Source organism: Pseudophryne corroboree, chromosome 7 (genome assembly GCF_028390025.1).
Source record: "Pseudophryne corroboree isolate aPseCor3 chromosome 7, aPseCor3.hap2, whole genome shotgun sequence".
NCBI lineage: Eukaryota > Metazoa > Chordata > Amphibia > Anura > Myobatrachidae > Pseudophryne > Pseudophryne corroboree.
The window spans coordinates 306907733-306927480 of NC_086450.1; the positions used below are offsets into that span (position 1 = coordinate 306907733).

The 19748-nt window shown below is 47.2% G+C and overlaps 1 protein-coding gene across 1 annotated transcript in view; it reads right to left on the minus strand.

Annotated features, from left to right (window-relative positions):
- CARHSP1 (calcium regulated heat stable protein 1) overlaps positions 1-18481 on the minus strand; it is a 117417-nt gene extending 98936 nt beyond the window's left edge. The window contains exon 1 of the mRNA XM_063932362.1: positions 18185-18481. The gene's annotated coding sequence lies outside the window, so the exon portion shown is untranslated. The remainder of the gene's footprint in view (positions 1-18184) is intronic.
- Positions 18482-19748: the final 1267 nt, after the last annotated feature.

Sequence of the window (19748 nt, forward strand, 5' to 3'; positions counted from 1 at the left end):
AGCCTTTTATGTAAAGATGCCACACTTGCATGCAACGTATGCCACATGTCTATCTAATCAGGAGTCGGCACAACCGACGGGGACACACCACTCATTTGCTCCACCTCCTCCTTGGAGAAGCCTTCTGCCTCAGACATGTCGACACACACGTACCGACACCCCACACACACAGGGATTTACCTATAAGGGGACAAAACCCCAACCAGGCCTTAGGAGAGACAGAGAGATAAAGTATGCCAGCACACACCCAGCGCTTAAAAACACTGGAATATACAACCAGATAGCGCTTTTATATGTTAATAATCGTAATCTCCACTCACTGCGTCGCCAAAGTGCCCCCCTCCTCCTTTTTCCAACCTGTGAAGCTCAGCAGGGGAGAGAACAGGGAGCTAGCGTTTTCTCATGCAGCCTCTGTGGAGAAAATGGCGCTGGTTAGTGCCGAGGATCAAGCCCCGCCCACCCGACGGCGGGCTTCGGTCCCTTCATCATATATTAATAAAATGGCGGGGGTCCGCGGATTTACTGTCCCCCAGCCTAATCCACCTTATATATGGCCAAAACGAGGTTTATTGCTACCCAGGGCGCCCCCCCCTGCGCCCTTCATTGCCTGCTTTGTGTGTGTGACTGGGAGCAATGGCGCGCAGCTTACCGCTGCGCCCTTACCTCATGAAGATCTGATGTCTTCTGCCGCCTGAAGTCTTTTCCTCAATACTCACCCGGCTTCTATCTTCGGCATCTGTGAGGAGGACGGTGGCGGCGCGGCTCCGGGACGAACCCCAGGTGAGACCTGTGTTCCGACTCCCTCCAGAGCTAATGGTGTCCAATAGCCTAGAAGCAGTGCCCAACTTTACAAGCCAGCTCTGCTTCTCTCTCCTCAGTCCCACGATGCAGGGAGCCTGTTGCCAACAGGACTCCCTGAAAATAAAAAACCTAACAAAATTATTTTTCCACAGAAAACTCTGGAGAGCTCTCTGCAGTGCACCCATTCTCCTCTGGGCACAAGATCTAACTGAGGTCTGGAGGAGGGGCATAGAGGGAGGAGCCAGTGCACACCCATAGTCAAAGTTATTTTTAGGTGCCCTATCTCCTGCGGAGCCCGTCTATACCCCATGGTCCTTACGGAGTCCCCAGCATCCTCTAGGACGTAAGAGAAAAACACCAGGAAAATTTGACCAAAATCTCTCACTTTCTGATTCTCACACCCTATTACATTTCCCCCCTCATGTCCAGGACTGCCACAGAACTCCCGAGGAGCTCAAGGGAAATCGTGAGACGACTTGCATCATGGTGCAGATTGTCCTAATGTATGGCCAGCATTACAGTGAACAACAAACGCTAATAAAATATTGTACAACAAACACATGTGATGTTAGTACTTGAGCGCAAAAAAAGTCACCAATGTATATGAATTCCAGGGTGTAATACTAAATACATATTGTTTGTAGGTGTATATATAATGGAAAGAAAAAAAAAAATCTCTGAATGGCAAAGATGACAATTGAGTGTCACAGATTCATAGCAAGTCATTCCAATGACCTGTACCGTCCTGAACAACCTTGCAGTCAATGTATAGACGTCAGCACTGCTCTTGTAAACAGCTGTCTTCAATTGGCCAGAGCAGCCAACCAAGAAACTACAAAACACTGCAAATGCATTTTCATGGGAAGACAAGAAATAGTGTGCCAAATACTGCCTCCAGGCATACTGATTTTAGTTAAGGGTGATATACACGGAGAGATCCAAGCTTAAAATCTAAGCAATCTGACTAGATTGCTTAGATTTTAAGCACAGACCTCTCGTGTGTATGCCCCTCCAGCGATAGAGATGCGCAGCCCCGCGCATAGCTATCGCTGGTGCTAGATTAGCCTGTGCTGAGCGGTCTGTGACAGATTGCTCAGCACACATCTCTCCTATGTGTACTGGCCTTTAGACATGCAATTATCTCTGCAGACACCATAAGTATACTGAAACATTACTAACTAAATGTTTAGATATACAGATGTACTATATGAGGTGAATATTACGATAGGCACTGCATGCTAAAAATACTACCATACATCTACTGGAGTTCCTTTGGCGTCATACTTTCCACTTATGAAACAGTAGTCGTGCAGAAAAAAAATTGGCTTTGGTGTTTTGCAGACTGTGTTAAGCATTTATTTACAAATAAATTATTCCTTATTTGTAATTTTCCTTGTAACACCTACAGTCGGTCTTCTTGTTTAACCACACTGGGAGTTGGCTGGAAATATCCAAATATTTTCACACAAAACACAAATTTACAATACATTCTGTTCTGAACACTGTACACTTCTACAGGTAACTGCAAATGTTAAAATTACTCCACTTTCAAAGTATATTTAGTAGTAATAATCCATTTTAGATTCCTAAATTATACCAACACCACCGACATAAGACAGAGTGACTGAAAAACATGCGACTCTAAACCAGGAGTGGGCAAAATGCAGACCACAGGGAAGAGAGAAGTAGAGCGCTATTCTGCCGAAAGTTTTATTAGTGTCAACAATAGCTAGAGATCGTCTTAGCACACTTACCACTGCATTAAAATTTGGAATAGGGAGCATATTTATTAAACTAATTTTGCGGGCAATCCCCCCAAAATGTAAGTATTCCCAGGATGTATGTAGGAGTATCTGCTGCAGTTCCATTTACAATCGTAATAGCAGCCCCCACAGAAAGATAGGCCTCGGTAGAAGGACATTAGCGCCTATGGGCTACATATCACAGTTTACTGGGAGAGGGTTTTGTAGGATCCTCGCCAAGTAAGGGCTTCTCAAACATGCACGGCCGGCTCACTGCACATGTGCTGTAGCATGGCGGAGCCCCAACCACTTAACATTTACACATCGCATTGACAGACTCCTGTTGGAGCTCCTGTCCCTGAAGGTGTTTATTCCATTCAGTATATCCCAGTGGTAGATCAGATCTTGTTGCAATAATTGTAGTTAAGTATAGACGTATTTTCTATGGTAAACCTCTATGTCCTGCCACAGAATACAACTGGTCACTGAGATCAAACAGTAAAACTACTGTACGAGTCGCACCTGGGAATTTCATGTAGCGTAAACTAAACATTAGTCCATAGCAGATGAGCAGATTAGAACTTTTTCTGCGTAATACCCTCCAAATAACGAGTTTTATGGTAAGAACTTACCTTTGTTAAAACTCTTTCTGCGAGGTACACTGGGCTCCACAAGGATTGGACAATGGGGTGTAGATTAGGATATTGATCCGAGGCTCCAACAGGCTCAAAGCTTTTTTTGTTCCCAGAATGCACAGCGCCGCCTCCTATATCACCCCGCCTCCCAGCACAGGAGCTCAGTTTTTAGTTACCCAGCCCAATGCAGTAGCAGGAAAAGAGACGACAACGTTAGTAGCCACATACACCCCACTCTCACGACAGGAGAAGTGTCAGCGGCTAATGCCATACCAACCAAAAGAAGCTAAGTGCGTCAGGGTGGGCCCCTTGTGGAGCCCAGTGTACCTCGCACAAAGAGTTTTAACAAAGGTAAGTTCTTACCATAAAACTCGTTATCTGCTGCGGGGTACACTGGGCTCCACAAGGATTGGACAATGGGGATGTCCTAAAGCAGTTCCTTATGGGAGGGGATGCACTGTAGCGGGCACAAGAACCTGGCGTCCAAAGGAAGCATCCTGGGAAGCGGCAGTATCGAAGGCATAGAACCTTAGGAACGTGTTCCATGAGGACCACGTAGCCGCCTTGCACAATTGTTCAAGGGTCGCACCACGTTGGGCCGCCCAAGAAGGTCCAACAGACCGAGTAGAATGGGCCTTAATGTGATCAGGAGCAGAGAGACCAGCCTTCACATAAGCATGTGCAATCACAATTCTAATCCACCTGGCCAGAGTTGCTTGTGAGCAGGCCAGCCACGTTTGTGAAATCCAAACAAAACAAAGAGAGAATCAGATTTTCGAATAGAAGCAGTTCTCTTCACATAGATACGGAGAGCCCGTACCACAACCAAAGACCGCTCTTTGGGAGACAAATCAGGAGAGACAAAGGCCGGAACCACAATCTCCTGATTAAGGTGGAACGAACAAACCACCTTAGGTAAATATCCGGGACGAGTCCTAAGAACCGCCCTGTCACGGTGAAAAATCAGATATGGGGAACTACAAGACAAGGCACCCAGATCAGACACTCTTCTAGCAGAGGCAATAGCCAGAAAGAACACCACCTTAAGCGAAAGCCACTTAAGGTCAGCTGAACCAAGAGGTTCAAATGGAGGCTCCTGCAACGCCTCCAAAACCACCGACAAGTCCCAAGGAGCCACAGGCGGGACATAGGGAGGCAGGATACGCAACACACCCTGAGTGAAAGTATGATCAGGCAAAGTCGCAATTTTTCTCTGAAACCACACCGACAAGGCAGAAACATGAACCTTGAGGGAGGCCAGACGCAGGCCTAAATCTAGGCCTTGCTGCAGAAAAGCCAAAAGTTTGGCTGTACTAAACTTGGAAGCGTCATAATTGTTAGATGCGCACCAAACAAAGTAAGAATGCCAGACCCTATGATAAACCAGAGCAGAAACCGGTTTTCGGGCCCGCAACATAGTTTTAATGACCCCTTCAGAAAACCCTTTAGCCTTCAAGACGGAAGCTTCAAGAGCCACGCCGTCAAAGATAGCCGGGCTAGGTCCTGGTAGACACAGGGGCCAGGAACGAGGAGGTCTGGGCGTTGTGGGAGTAGAATTGGAGGCTCTGACGATAGGCCTTGCAGGTCTGAGAACCAGTGCCGTCTGGGCCACGCTGGAGCTATGAGAAGCAGATTTCCTTTTTCTTGCTTGAACTTCTGAAGTACCCTGGGCAGGAGTGACACCGGAGGGAACACATACGGCAGACGAAACCTCCACGGCACTGCCAGCGCATCCACAAATGCTGCTTGAGGATCCCTTGTCCTTGCTCCGAAGACCGGAACCTTGTGATTGTGTCGAGACGCAATCAGATCCACGTCTGGAAGACCCCACTTTTCCACGAGGAGTTGAAACATTTCTGGATGGAGGCCCCACTTGCCGGCATGCACGTCCTGACGACTGAGAAAGTCCGCTTCCCAATTCAGGACTCCCGGAATGAATATTGCCGATATGGCCGGTAGATGGCGTTCCTCCCCACGTAGAATCCGTGAGACTTCCTTCATTGCCAAACGGCTTCGAGTGCCGCCTTGATGATTTATGTAAGCCACTGTGGTGGCGTTGTCAGAGTGTACTTGAACAGGACGGTTCTGAATTAAATGCTGGGCCAGGTTCAACGCATTGAAGACCGCCCGCAATTCCAGAATGTTGATCGAGAGGAGAGATTCCTCCTTAGTCAACCGACCCTGAAGGGAGTGTTGCTCCAGCACCGCGCCCCAACCTCTTAGACTGGCATCTGTCGTCAACAGGACCCAGTTGGATATCCAGGAGGGACAACCCCTGCACAATTGTTGGTCCCGGAGCCACCGGTGTAGCAACAGACGGACCTCCGGAGTCAAGAAGATCATTTGAGATCTGATCCGGTGAGGCAGGCCGTTCCACTTGGCTAGAATCAGCCTTTGGAGGGAGCGAGAATGGAATTGAGCATACTCCACCATGTCGAATGCTGATACCATTAGGCCCAGCACCTGCATTGCCGAATGTATCGAAACTTGCGGACGAGAAAGGAAGCAACGAATCATGTCCTGAATCTTCAGGACTTTCTCCTGAGACAAGAACAACCTCTGATTGTGAGTGTCCAACAACGCTCCCAGGTGCACCATGCTCTGAGCAGGGACCAAGGAGGATTTCTTCCAGTTGATGAGCAACCCGTGGGCTTGTAGAAACCGGACCGTCATATCCAGATGACGCAGGAGAAGATCTGGGAAATTTGCCAGGATTAACAAGTCGTCCAGATACAGCAGTATCCTGACCCCTTGACGGCGGAGTACCACTGTCATCACCGCCATAACTTTGGTGAAAACTCGCGGAGCCGTTGTTAAACCAAAAGGCAACGCCCGAAACTGGTAATGTAGGTTGCCAATAGCGAACCTCAGGTATTGTTGATGTGACACTGCTATAGGAATATGCAGGTAAGCATCCTGTATGTCCAAGGAGACCATGTAGTCCCCAGGTTCCAAGGCCAGAACTATAGAGTGAAGGGTTTCCATACGGAACTTGGAAACCTTCACAAACCTGTTCAATGCCTTGAGGTTGAGAATGGGCCGGGAGGACCCATTCGGTTTCGGGACTAGAAACAGCGGAGAATAGTACCCCCGGCCCCTCTGAGCAAGAGGCACCTGTACTACGACTCCTGTATCCAGGAGGGTCTGTACCACAGAGTGTAGAGTTTTTGCCTTTGTCTGGTCCAAAGGGACGTCTGTCTGAAAAAATCGATGAGGGAGTCGGTATTTGAAGGCTATGGCGTAACCTTGAGTGACGACTTCCCGTACCCAGGCATCTGAAGTTGTCTTCAACCATTCCTGGGTATACCCTAGAAGCCGGCCCCCCACCCTGGGATCCCCCAGGGGGAGGCCCGCCCCCCGTCATACGGCAGTCTTATCGGTCTTGGCAGCTGGCAGGGAGTGAGGAAAAGACAGATATGCAGCTCCAGGGCGGGAACACTTGCTAGAAATGGCGTGCTGGGGGAGGGGCTTCAGGTCTAAGCCTTATGCCCTCTGCTGGCAAAACCACCGGGTACTGTGGGCGAAATAAGAATTGGTTTAGAGAGAAAACCTGACCTGCGCCCATGCCCTGGTGATCTAGTGGGATCGCCTGTACTGCCACAATGTCCACCGCCAGCACGCGCGGCCCGCCTCCCACTGACCGCGCCGGATCGCGATAAAGACCGGGTCCCGCAAGCGGGACCCACTTACCACCTCCCGAAGCGCGGCCACGCGATCCTGGAGAGCCCCAGCCGTGGGTGTCTAACGTGAAGAAAACCGAGCCTCCGCTGTAGGTACCCAGCAACCAGGGCTCGGGAGTGTACAGCACCGCTGGGGAGAGCTGGAGCTGCAGCAGTGAATGTCACAAGACATTTACCACCGCTGCTGCCCTTGAAGTCTTCACTTTTTACCTCATAAAAAGCTTTTCTTAGGGTTGCTTGGAGCAGCCCCTCTGTTCAGTGCCTGCTTACTGCAGCACCAACTTACAAAACTGAGCTCCTGTGCTGGGAGGCGGGGTGATATAGGAGGCGGCGCTGTGCATTCTGGGAACAGTCAAAGCTTTGAGCCTGTTGGTGCCTCGGATCAAGATCCTAATCTACACCCCATTGTCCAATCCTTGTGGAGCCCAGTGTACCCCGCAGCAGAAACATATACTATGTAGACAAAAGTGATTGGACATCCCTGCACAAGCAAAATGGTGTGTGCCCGCAGCAGACGTGTTTGTGAAGGTATAAAACGGGTAGAGGGGCACTGAATTGATCATTTGCTAATTGAATGGCTTGCCGGAAGGAGCACAGTTTGATAAGGGGATCATCGTAGGTTGCTCGATCTGAGGTATTAGTGTGAGAAGCATTGCAGATGTTAGGAAGATTCCTAAATCCACTGTGTATTTTGTCATGTGTGGAAAAATAATGGTCATTGCAGGAACGCACCTCGCCCTGGAAGACGCCCCGAAACTCAACCCAGGGACCGGAGAGTGCTCAACAGGGATCATTCCATGCATACCATTGCACACGAGTTCCATATGGCAACTAAGGTGACGATTTCTACAAAAAAGAATGCAGCTGAGGCATTACAATTGTGTAAGGAGCGCAAAAACTAGATGGTGGAACAATAGTGGTGAGTCACGAATCATGATTTACAATTTTCAGATCTAATGGACATGTTTGGGTTTGGCGATTGCCAGGAGAACATCTGATGCCAGAAAGTACAGTGCCTACAGTAAAGCATGGAGGTGATGGCGTAACGCTGTGGGGCTATTTCAGCTGGTTTGGCATGAGTCCACTAGTTGTAATGCATGGTCGCATTAAGTCTGAGAAGTACAGAGAGGATCTTGATAACTCTGTGCTCCCTATATTGTGGCAGTTCTACGGAAATATTTTTTTTCTTTCTCAGGACAACAATGCCATCTATCATGTTTCCAGGGTGACGCTGGATGGGTATATAGAAAATTTGGTAGCATGAATGGACTGGCCAGCTCAGGATCCAGTTCTTAACCCCATTGAGTACCTCTGGGACGAATTGGAGCAATGGGTGTGTTCTAGGCTAACTCAACCTTCTTCAGTGTCACAGTTGGTTATTGTATTTAAGGCGAAATGGCAAAACATATCACCTGCTGTTGTCCTGGAACTTGTGGACAGTTTGCCAAGAATGGTGTCTGCAGTAATCACTACACGTGGTGGACCTACAAATTTAATAAAATCTTGCTTATCTATTTTCAGTCAGTGTCCAATCACTTTTGTACGCATAAGGTATATGGAATACCTTCCATCGACACATTGTGGATGCAACAAGTTTGTGGGTTGGGCCAATGTTTACAAGAATGCTATGAGATAGATAGATAGATTATCTATCTATCTATATATATATATATATATATATATATATATAAAATCCAACAATACACTCTGTAGAGACCACGGGGACCTATGTATTAACAATCGCAGCAGTCCGCATTGCAATAGACATTTTCATTTTAAAGACAAATTTGTGTATTGCAAGTTACATTCCTGGCATAACAGAAGAGTCTTTCACATTGTGAAACACTCCTCCTGAGAATCTGACACTATGCATGCATACAGCATCAGTTTACGGAGACTGCTAAGATCACTCTCCTGCAAGAATGCCTGAGGATGGCATAAACCAAGAGGCCAAACCAAACTTTGCTCTTCAGAGTTTGGCACATAGGAGTCAGAGTGTAATCTGCATCGACAGTATATAGATTTCTGGGACATCTCCTGCATTTGGCCTGGTACATGGGGAGGGAAACAAAATACCCTAATAAAGAAAGTGCAGTTGCTAAATAATTGTATGGAAAAAAAACTTGGCTTAAATGAAGTGGAAGAGAATGTAAGATTTATGCTAGGACAAAAAAAATAAAAAATAATTATATATATATATATTTATTTATTTATTTTAAAGTAATCAAAACACAGACAATTCCCTAAATCTATTAAAAAAAAAAACAATTAACACCCATTCCCCCACAAAGAAAAAAAAAATCTAACGATGGACAATTCAATTCTTGTGATGGCACTATGCAGCAATTTATCTTTCCTCACACCTCAGAGATGCATAGGGGACAAGCACCACAACAGGTTGTTATACAAATTCTAGCACTAACTATGTCGACCATCCGAAGGCACCCCAGTACTTAGTCAGGGGCATCACTTACGCTGATTACACCTGGTGTGCCTCTGAATGATCTTTTAAAAGGGGAAAATGGGAAATGGAAGATCTACTGCACTAGTGTATGTATCTTTAAATTAAATTAAATATAAGGAGAACCCCATATCTTATTCTGCCACTTTGAATCTGGTCACATATTATGGGGGTGCTGCCACACCATGTATGTTGCCAACATGTAAGATAGATTTGAAGGGAAGGGAAAGATTTGGACTGTGGGTGGCGCACTGTAATTGTGTAAATGGTCAAAGAAAATTTATATAAAATGTAACTTTTATTAGTGTTTGTTTAAAAACGCTGAGAACTGTGAAATATTAAAATAAATTCAGACAAGTGCAAGACACAGTGCAACATACACATTAAAAAACACACTCTCTTGCTCCAATGTGTTGTGCAAAGTCAAATATATTAAATATTTATTATAGTAGGTTCTATGACCTTATACCAGATTCATACGGTGTTGCCAGAAAGTTATCCCAATTAATGGTTGGATATAGTTAGTGTGAAAAATAAGAATTTACTTACCGATAATTCTATTTCTCGGAGTCCGTAGTGGATGCTGGGGTTCCTGAAAGGACCATGGGGAATAGCGGCTCCGCAGGAGACAGGGCACAAAAGTAAAGCTTTTACAGGTCAGGTGGTGTGTACTGGCTCCTCCCCCTATGACCCTCCTCCAGACTCCAGTTAGGTACTGTGCCCGGACGAGCGTACACAATAAGGGAGGATTTTGAATCCCGGGTAAGACTCATACCAGCCACACCAATCACACCGTACAACTTGTGATCTAAACCCAGTTAACAGTATGATAACAGAGGAGCCTCTGAAAGATGGCTTCCTAAACAATAACCCGAATTAGTTAACAATAACTATGTACAAGTATTGCAGATAATCCGCACTTGGGATGGGCGCCCAGCATCCACTACGGACTCCGAGAAATAGAATTATCGGTAAGTAAATTCTTATTTTCTCTATCGTCCTAAGTGGATGCTGGGGTTCCTGAAAGGACCATGGGGATTATACCAAAGCTCCCAAACGGGCGGGAGAGTGCGGATGACTCTGCAGCACCGAATGAGAGAACTCCAGGTCCTCCTTTGCCAGGGTATCAAATTTGTAAAAATTTACAAACGTGTTCTCCCCTGACCACGTAGCTGCTCGGCAGAGTAGTAATGCCGAGACCCCTCGGGCAGCCGCCCAAGATGAGCCCACCTTCCTTGCGGAATGGGCCTTAACAGATTTAGGCTGTGGCAGGCCTGCCACAGAATGTACAAGTTGAATTTTGTTACAAATCCAACGAGCAATCGACTGCTTAGAAGCAGGTGCACCCAACTTGTTGGGTGCATACAGTATAAACAGCGAGTCAGATTTTCTGACTCCAGCCGTCCTTTAAATGTATATTTTTAAGGCTCTGACAACGTCCAACAACTTGGAGTCCTTCAAGTCGTCTGTAGCCGCAGGCACTACAATAGGCTGGTTCAGGTGAAACGCTGATACCACCTTAGGGAGAAAATGCGGACGCGTCCGCAGCTCTGCCCTATGTCGAATGGAAAATTAAATAAGGGCTTTTATAAAACAAAGCCGCCAGTTCAGATACTCTCCCGGCCGAAGCCAGGGCCAGTAACATAGTCACTTTCCATGTGAGATATTTCAAATCCACCTTCTTTAGTGGTTCAAACCAATTTGATTTGAGGAAATCTAAAACTACATTTAGATCCCACGGTGCCACCTTAGGCACCACAGGAGGCTGTATATGCAGTACTCCTTTGATAAAAATCTGGACCTCAGGGACTGAGGCCAATTCTTTTTGGAAGAATATTGATAGGGCCGAAATTTGAACCTTAATAGATCCCAATTTGAGACCCATAGACAATCCTGATTGCAGGAAATGTAGGAAAACGACCCAGTTGAAATTCCTCCATCGGAGCACTCCGCTGCTCGCACCACGCAACATATTTTCGCCAAATACGGCGATAATGCTTCGCGGTGACTTCCTTCCTTGCCTTTATCAAGGTAGGAATGACTTCTTCTGGAATGCCTTTTCCTTTTAGGATCTGGCATTCAAACGCCATGCCGTCAAACGCAGCCGCGGTAAGTCTTGAAAAAGACAAGTACCCTGCTGAAGCCAGGTCCCTTCTCAGAAGTAGAGGCCACGGATCGTCCGTGACCATCTCTTGAAGTTCCGGGTACCAAGTCCTTCTTGGCCAATCCGGAGCCACTAGTCTTACTCCACTTTGCCGTATAATCCTCAATACCTTTGGTATGAGAGGCAGAGGAGGAAACACATATACCGACTGGTACACCCAAGGTGTTACCAGCGCGTCCACAGCTATTGCCTGCGGATCTCTTGACCTGGCGCAATACCTGTCCAGTGTTTTGTTGAGGCGAGACGCCATCATGTCCACCATTGGTTTTACCCAACGGTTTAATAGCATGTGGAAAACTTCTGGATGAAGTCTCCACTCTCCCGGGTGAAGGTCGTGTCTGCTGAGGAAGTCTGCTTCCCAGTTGTCCACGCCCGGGATGAATACTGCTGACAGTGCTATCACGTGATTCTCCGCCCAGCGAAGGATCCTGGCAGCTTCTGCCATTGCCCTCCTGCTTCTTGTGCCGCCCTGTCTGTTTACATGGGCGACTGCCGTGATGTTGTCCGACTGGATCAACACCGGTCTTCCTTGAAGCAGAGGTTCCGCCTGGCTTAGAGCATTGTAGATTGCTCTTAGTTCCAGAATGCTTATGTGAAGAGACTTTTTCAGGCTCGACCACACTCCCTGGAAATTTCTTCCCTGTGTGACTGCTCCCCAGCCTCTCTGGCTGGCACCCGTGGTCACCAGGATCCAATCCTGCATGCCGAATCTGCGGCCCTCCAATAGATGAGCCTCCTGCAACCACCACAGAAGGGATACCCTTGTCCTCGGCGACAGGGTTATCCGCAGGTGCATCTGAAGATGCGACCCTGACCAATTGTCCAACAGATCCCTTTGCATGGAATCTGCCGAAAGGGATTGCTTCGTAAGAAGCTACCATTTTTTCCCAGGACTCTTGTGCATTGATGTACAGACACCTTTCCTGGTTTTAGGAGGTTCCTGACCAGGTCAGATAACTCCTTGGCTTTTTCTTCGGGAAGAAAAACCTTTTCTGAACTGTGTCCAGAATCATCCCCAGGAACAGCAGACGAGTTGTCGGCATTAATTGGGATTTTGGAATATTCAGAATCCATCCGTGCTGCTTTAGCACCTCTCGAGATAGTGCTAAACCCATCTCTAGCTGTTCTCTGGACCTTGCCCTTATTAGGAGATCGTCCAAGTATGGGATAATTAATACGCCTTTTCTTCGAAGAAGAAATATTATCTCGGCCATTACCTTTGTAAAGACCCGAGGTGCCGTGGACAAACCAAACGGCAGCGTCTGAAACTGATAGTGACAGTTTTGTACAACGAACCTGAGGTACCCCTGGTGTGAGGGGTAATTGGAACGTGGAGATACGCATCCTTGATGTCCAAGGATACCATAAAGTCCCCTTCTTCCAGGTTCGCTATCACTGCTCTGAGTGACTCCATCTTGAACTTGAACTTCTTTATGTACAGGTTCAAGGACTTCAGATTTAGAATAGGCCTTACCGAGCCATCCGGCTTCGGTACCACAAAAAGAGTGGAATAATACCCCTTCCCTTGTTGTAGAAGAGGTACCTTGACTATCACCTGCTGAGAATACAGCTTGTGAATGGCTTCCAAAACCGTCTCCCTTTCTGAGGGGGACGTTGGTAAAGCAGACTTCAGGAAACGGCGAGGTGGCTCTGTCTCTAATTTCAACCTGTACCCCTGAGATATTATCTGCAGGATCCAGGGATTTACCTGCGAGTGAGCCCACTGCGCGCTGTAATTCTTGAGACGACCGCCTACCGCCCCCGAGTCCGCTTGCGAAGCCCCAGCGTCATGCTGAGGCTTTTGTAGAAGCCGGGGAGGGCTTCTGTTCCTGGGAAGGAGCTGCCTGTTGCTGTCTCTTCCCTCGTCCTCTGCCTCGTGGCAGATATGAATAGCCCTTTGCTCTCTTATTTTTAAAGGAACGAAAAGGCTGCGGTTGAAAGGTCGGTGCCTTTTTCTGTTGGGGAGTGACTTGAGGTAGAAAGGTGGATTTCCCGGCCGTAGCCGTGGCCACCAAATCCGATAGACCGACCCCAAATAACTCCTCTACGCATCGCCTGTCCACTGTCGTGTCCATAAAGCTCTTCTGGCCGAAATGGACATAGCACTTACCCGTGATGCCAGTGTGCAGATATCTCTCTGTGCATCACGCATATAAAGAAATGCATCCTTTATTTGTTCTAACGACAGTAAAATATTGTCCCTGTCCAGGGTATCAATATTTTCGATCAGGGACTCTGACCAAACTACCCCAGCACTGCACATCCAGGCAGTCGCAATAGCTGGTCGTAGTATAACACCTGCATGTGTGTATATACCTTTTTGGATATTTTCCATCCTCCTATCTGATGGATCTTTAAGTGCGGCCGTCTCAGGAGAGGGTAACGCCACTTGTTTTGATAAGCGTGTTAGCGCTTTGTCCACCCTAGGAGGTGTTTCCCAGCGCTCCCTAACCTCTGGCGGGAAAGGGTATAAAGCCAATAACTTCTTTGAAATTCGCAGTTTTTTATCGGGGCACCCCACGCTTCATCACACACGTCATTTAATTCTTCTGATTCGGTAAAAACTACTGGTAGTTTTTTCACACCCCACATAATACCCTGTTTAGTGGTACCTGTAGTATCAGCTAAATGTAACATCTCCTTTATTGCCAAAATCATATAACGTGTGGCCCTTTTGGAAAATACGGTTGATTCGTCACCTTCACTACCGGAATCAGTGCCTGTGTCTGGGTCTGTGTCGACCGACTGAGGCAAGGGGCGTTTTACAGCCCCTGACGGTGTTTGAGGCGCCTGGACAGGCACTAAGTGAGTGTCCGGCCGCCTCATGTCGGCAAACGACTGCTTAAGCGAGTTGACGCTATCCCGTAATTCCACAAATAAAGGCATCCATTCTGGTGTCGACCCCCTAGAAGGTGACATCCTCATATTTGGCAATTGCTCCGCCTCCACACCAATAACGTCCTCATACATGTCGACACACACGTACCGACACACAGCAGACACACAGGGAATGCTCTATACGAAGACAGGACCCACTAGCCCTTTGGGGAGACAGAGGGAGAGTCTGCCAGCACACACCAAAAAGCGCTATATATGACAGGGATAGCCTTATGATTAAGTGCTCCCTTATAGCTGCTTTTATATTAATATATTGCCATTTATTTTGCCCCCCCTCTCTGTTATACCCTGTTTCTGTAGTGCAGTGCAGGGGAGAGACCTGGGAGCCTTCCTGACCAGCGGAGCTGTGACAGAAAATGGCGCCGTGTGCTGAGGAGATAGGCCCCGCCCCTTTTCCGGCGGGCTCGTCTCCCGCTATTTAGTACATTTAGGCAGGGGTAAATATCTCCATATAGCCTCTGGGGCTATATGTGAGGTATTTTTAGCCTTTTTAAAGGTTTACATTTGCCTCCCAGGGCGCCCCCCCCCAGCGCCCTGCACCCTCAGTGACTGCCGTGTGAAGTGTGCTGAGAGGAAAATGGCGCACAGCTGCAGTGCTGTGCGCTACCTTAAGAAGACTGCAGGAGTCTTCAGCCGCCGATTCTGGACCTCTTCTTGCTTCAGCATCTGTGAGGGGGCCGGCGGCGTGGCTCCGGTGACCATCCAGGCTGTACCTGTGATCGTCCCTCTGGAGCTTCATGTCCAGTAGCCAAGAAGCCAATCCATCCTGCACGCAGGTGAGTTCACTTCTTCTCCCCTCTGTCCCTCGTTGCAGTGATCCTGTTGCCAGCAGGAATCACTGTAAAATAAAAAACCTAAGCTAAACTCTCTAAGCAGCTCTTTATGAGAGCCACCTAGAATTGCACCCTTCTCGGCCGGGCACAAAAATCTAACTGGAGTCTGGAGGAGGGTCATAGGGGGAGGAGCCAGTACACACCACCTGACCTGTAAAAGCTTTACTTTTGTGCCCTGTCTCCTGCGGAGCCGCTATTCCCCATGGTCCTTTCAGGAACCCCAGCATCCACTTAGGACGATAGAGAAAGCAATGTATTGTCCACATGTGTGATTTCCAATCCTAACATGCGTCAGATAAGTGTACTATTGTTCCCTAATTCCTGTCCATTAGATAGAAAGACAAGTTAGAAACATTTAAGTGTCACATGTATTGGTGCATGCATATCAGGAGAAGCCGTTCTGTATTCCAAACAGTAGTGCCATACTGTTTGGAATAGTACACTTATCTGACGCATGTTAGGATTGGAAATCACACATGTGGACAATACATTGCTTTTCACACTAACTATATCCAACCATTAATTGGGATAACTTTCTGGCAACACCGTATGAATCTGGTATAAGGTCATAGAACCTACTATAATAAATATTTAATATATTTGACTTTGCACAACACATTGGAGCAAGAGAGTGTGTTTTTTAATGTTTATGTTGCACTGTGTCTTGCACTTGTCTGAATTTATTTTAATATTTCACAGTTCTCAGCGTTTTTAAACAAACACTAATAAAAGTTACATTTTATATAAATTTTCTTTGACCATTTACACAATTACAGTGCGCCACCCACAGTCCAAATCTTTCCCTTCCCTTCAAATCTATCTTTTAAAAGGGGGCATGGCTTTGCATCTCAAACACCCATTATCGGACGGGATATGCGGGCTGCCGCCGGAGACTGCTGTGTCTGCTCCTACACAGGAGAGGGGTGCTGCACGTAATGTTACAGCGCAGCACCCGGCTTTTGTCACTTGGCAGGAGATGGCATTTTGCCATCACCCTTCGGCGCACCCCCGTAATGACACCACTGCTTACCGTCAGGATACGGACCACATCCCCAATAAACAGTAACGTGCATTAGATTCTGGATATTGCAGAGAACTGAATAGCCCTCAAAGAGTGTCTCTCTACATTCTCCAAAGCTACTGGGACAGTGGTCATTGGGCCCGATTCAAAGATACGCAAATGCCTTTGCAGTTGCAAATTTGTAAGCAGCAGCTGTGTGAAAATAAGCAATTGTCGCAGCTACTAGGAGTTGTATAGAGATGCCCATAATGAATGTTTCTGCCCTGCCGCTTGAGTACAAAGACTCAACCATTGGATGCACATTGGGCGGACATTGCCCTTCTGAGTACTCCTATGGTTGTGCAGCATTGCCGCTGGAAGAAAGACACCGGAGACATTTCTAATGCATACAGGATTGTTGTTACAAGCAGTAACAAGCCCACAAAACACTCCTGTCAAATTACTTTGCGAAGAAATCATTTTTGCATCCACTGTCACAGGACGATCGCAGCACGTGCGACTTAGATGCATGCAAAGTAGTAAAAAATAAGAAAATTGCTCCACTGCGTACAGTATCAACATTGCGTCCTGTGGCGGCACAGAGGTCTGTGGCAACCAATGTGGTAGATAGACTTCCTGTCCACTGCAATCAAAAGAGGGAAGTAGGCTAGTGGGAAGGGGGCGTGGCCTCGTTGGAACCCTCCATTCAGATCACTCCATGGGATGTGGCCTATCAGGGAGGGGGCATGGCCTCATGGGGAGCCCCTGTTTAAATCACTCCAGGGGCATGCCCATCATTCCCGGAGATGGTAGACTGCCCCAGGGACTCTCCCAGCACGGCCAGTTATATGCTGTAGCACCCGGCTTCCTATCATTGCGGAGAAGCTGGCATTTCTGTAAACACCGCTAGTGCATGCATTATATTGTACCAGACCAATCACAACAATGTACTGTAGAAAATACACCATAATCCAGTGCAGTATAACGTAACATATGTATAATGTAGAATTTACATGCACAGTCTGGAACCTGGATGGGTCCCTAGGCAGTGGGGCCCACTGGGGGTTTCCTCTGCACCCCTGTGGGCCAGTCCAACCCTGCGCTTATTGCTGGATCTAAACTACTAGAGGACTGTGGAGCAGTTTAAACATGCTTGGGATAGGCATGTGAATATCCTTACAAGGAATTAAGGTTCAAAGAGGGTTGCGATTACCTAAAGGATAAAAAAAAAATGGGCAGACTAGATGGGCCAAGTGGTTCTTATCTGCCCTCAAATTTTATGTTTCTATGTTTACTAGAAAGCTTCTGCATCTGTTCTATTCTGATACTACACAATTGTAAAGGTAGAAGCTGCAGTAGGGTGTGTTTATAATGGGATTAACTGAAACTACAAATTATAATAAAACACTAAAGCAGATTTCTAGCAACATGCACTGCTCAGCCAGAACAAGCTAATTCAGTAAATACTACATTTCACTCTCTCTCACATATATAATTGTACATAAAGCAGCTTATTAGGCCACACTATATGGACTATGACCAGCAGGCAGCCAGACCACACGCCTCCCATAGCAGTATCGCATGTGTAGTAGCGGGGGGAGAACCAAGTGTAGTAGCGGGGGAGAACCAAGTGTAGTAGCGGGGGAGAACCAAGTGTAGTAGCGGGGGAGAACCAAGTGTAGTAGCGGGGGAGAACCAACTTCACACGTTTCCCAATCACACACACACACTGTAGCTCTCACTGCACTAATCTCATTTCACTACTACACATTACTCCAAGTGATGAACTAAAGTCAGACCGCCTGATCCGGAACTCGCGTAGCAGCAGCGATCCCTGCGGCGCACACATAGGTACAAGCGGCGGAGACCACATCCTGTGTACAACATACAGCACAAGTACCCGGGTCTCCCACCACACCTCCCGCTGACCCCTCAGGTGCACCAGCAGCTAGCACAGCACGGACACTTACCTGGCGGCCAGGCGGATCGGTGTAGGTGTTCAGGTTCCTCTCTCTCTCTCTCCGGGAGTCCAAATTAAGTTTGCTGAGGGACACCCTGTACGCGAGGCGCACACACAGCCCTAATACATCACACACCGCCGCACTGTGCTGAAGATGCTGATTCCTGTCCCCAACCTGCTGAGGGGAGAGGCTGCGGTATTACTCAGGAGTCAGGACTCGCCAACAGAACACACAGCAGCAGCACTGATGGTTTCACTAACCCGTACCTCCGTCCCTCTGGACTTTTCCCACCCTCCTCCATTCTGACATCACTATCCCACCCCTCCCCCCTGCTTGCAACTCATAATGAGATCTGCCTCTTCTCTGATACGTCCCACACCCTCCTGAGTGCGAGTACCACACATCGCTGTCATCACTGCAGAGTCCCAAACAATGGCCCTCATTCCGAGTTGTTCGCTCGCAAGCTGCTTTTAGCAGCATTGCACACGCTAAGCCAGAGCCGGCCCTAGGCATAGGTAAACTAGGCAATTGCCTAGGGCATCTGGTATGCCTAGGGGCACAAGCAGCTTATGCTGATTAAAATGATATGCGGCATGCCTATATTCTGTGTGTAGCATTTCATATGCAGATACAGCCACAGTTGCACACATTATATAGGCATGCCGCATATCATTTTAATCAGCAGAAGCTGCTTGTGCATCCTAGCCACATAGCAATGCAAATAACATGCATTTTCATAAAAAATAGGCACCCGACGTTAGCAGAGCTGCCAGTTGACTCACACCAGGAACTATATGTGTCATTATGTGTATAAGGGCTTTAATAATGTGTAACATATGTGTAAGGGGCACTATGTGTGTCATTATGTGTATAAGGACACTAATAATGTGCGGCATATGTGTAAGGGACATTATGTGTGTCATTATGTGTATAAGGGCATTAACAAGGGTTGGCATAATGTGTAAGGTGCATTATGTTTATAAGGACATTAATAATGTGTGTCATTTGTGTAAGGGGCATTACTGTGTGGTATTATGTGTATAAATGCATTACCAATGTGTGGTATTATGTGTATAAGGTGCTCTACTGTGTGGCATAATGTATAGAAAGGGCACTACTGTGTGGTTTAATGCGAATATAGAGCAATATGGTGTGGTATAATGTGAATAAGGAGCAATATGGTGTGGTGTAATGAGAATAAAGAGCAATATGGTGTGGTGTAATGTGAATAAGGAGCAATTCAGTATGAAGTTATGTGAATGAGGAGTAACATATGTAAGGTAAAGTGGTACTACTGTGTGATGTAATGTGAATAAGGGACACTATCGCATGATAAATTGTGAATAAAGTTGCACTACTTGAGGCATAATTTGAATTGGGGGTACTATTGTGTGGCCATGACCCTTGCCAGCAAAAACACATACCTTTTTGGGCTGTGCGCTGAATGTGCACACTGTTCTTATTTAGATTACAGGGGGTAGGAAAACAAAAAAAAGGACTGCTATGGGTGGGGGGTGATGGTGCTGGGAAAGGGGTGTAGGGTCAGAGGCGGAACTAGCGGTGGTGCTAGGGG